At 33.8% G+C, this 1,865-nt stretch overlaps 1 non-coding gene across 1 annotated transcript; it reads right to left on the reverse strand.

Moving 5' to 3' along the window:
• Window positions 1–1,213: 1,213 nt before the first annotated feature.
• LOC112724288 (small nucleolar RNA R71) lies at window positions 1,214–1,321 on the reverse strand. Its single transcript, XR_003163458.1, has one exon. It is a non-coding gene; the product is annotated as a small nucleolar RNA R71 (small nucleolar RNA).
• Window positions 1,322–1,865: the final 544 nt, after the last annotated feature.

Genomic DNA, 1,865 nt, shown 5'->3' on the forward strand with positions numbered 1-1,865 from the left:
GCTAACAATTAATGTGATTGATTCAAAAATTTTAAGTTTGTTACTTGCCTAGTAAGAAAGGTTCAATCTTTAAATCTTAAAATCATATCTTTTTTGTTTCTTGTTAGTCAAGTAATCAACTTTAATTTTTAAAATCAAATATTTTTAAATTTCTTTTTCAAATCTTTTTCAAAATAAATTTCAATCACATCTTCTTCAAAATCAATTTCAAAATCTTTTCTAACTTCTTATCTTTTCAAAATTGATTTTCAAATCTTTTTCAATTAATCTTATCTTTTTGTTTGATTCTTATCTTTTTCAAAACTACCTAACTAATTTTCTCTCTCTAATTTTCGAAAATCACTAACCTCTTTTTCAAAATTTCTTTTCATTAACTAATTATTTTAAATTTTAATCTTAATTTTATTCCTTTTCATATTTTCGAATTTTAACTTTAATTTTAAATTAAAAACAAAAACAAAAACAAAAATATTCTTATTTTATTTTATTTAATTTTTGAATTCTTCTCTCTCTCACCACCTTCTATTTATTTATTTATCTACTAACACTTCTCTTCTACTCAAAATTTCGAACCCTCTCCCTCTTTCTGTGTTCAAATTCTTTTTCTTCTCTTCTACTCACATAAAGGAACCTCTCTACTGTGACAAAGAGGATCCCTATTATTTTCTGTTCCCTTCTTTTTCATATGAGCAGGAGCAAGGACAAGAACATTCTTGTTGAAGCAGATCCTGAACCTGAAAGGACTCTGAAGAAGAAACTAAGAGAAGCTAAAATACAACAATCCAGAGAAAACCTTACAGAGAATCTTGAAAAAGAAGTAATGGCCGAACCCAACAACAATGAAAGGAAGATGCTTGGTGACTTTACTGCACCAAATTCCAATTTATATGGAAGAAGCATCTCAATCCCTGCCATTGGAGCAAACAATTTTGAGCTAAAGCCTCAATTAGTTTCTCTGATGCAACAGAATTGCAAGTTTCATGGACTTCCATCAGAAGATCCTTTTCAGTTCTTAACTGAATTCTTGCAGATCTGTGATACTGTTAAGACCAATGGGGTTGATCCCGAGGTCTACAGGCTTATACTTTTCCTGTTTGCTGTAAGAGACAGAGCTAGAATATGGTTGGACTCTCAACCTAAGAATAGCCTGAACTCTTGGGATAAGCTGGTCACGGCTTTCTTAGCCAAGTTCTTTCCTCCTCAAAAGCTTAGCAAGCTTAGAGTGGATGTTCAAACCTTCAAATAGAAAGAAGGTGAATCCTTCTATGAAGCTTGGGAGAGATACAAGCAACTGACCAAAAAGTGTCCTTTTGACATGCTTTCAGAATGGACCATCCTGGATATATTCTATGATGGTCTGTCTGAATTATCAAAGATGTCATTGGACTATTCTGCAAGTGGATCCATTCACCTAAAGAAAATGCCTGCAGAAGCTCAGGAACTCATTGACATGGTTGCAAATAACCAGTTCATGTACACTTCTGAAAGGAATCCTGTGAGTAATGGGATGCCTCAGAGGAAGGGAGTTCTTGAAATTGATACTCTGAATGCCATATTGGCTCAGAATAAAATATTGACTTAGCAAGTCAATATGATTTCTCAGAGTCTGAATGGATTGCAAGTTGCATCCAACAGTACTCAAGAGGCATCTTCTGAAGAAGAAGCTTATGATCCTGAGAACCCTGCAATAGCAGAGGTGAATTACATGGGGGAACCCTATATAAATACCTATAATCCCTTATGGAGAAATCATCCAAATTTCTCATGGAAGGATCAACAAAAGCCTCAACAAGGCTTTAATAATGGTGGAAGAAACAGGTTTCGCAATAGCAAGCCTTTTTCATCATCCACTCAGCAACAGACAG

This window comes from Arachis hypogaea, chromosome 11 (assembly GCF_003086295.3).
Source record: "Arachis hypogaea cultivar Tifrunner chromosome 11, arahy.Tifrunner.gnm2.J5K5, whole genome shotgun sequence".
Taxonomy (NCBI): domain Eukaryota; kingdom Viridiplantae; phylum Streptophyta; class Magnoliopsida; order Fabales; family Fabaceae; genus Arachis; species Arachis hypogaea.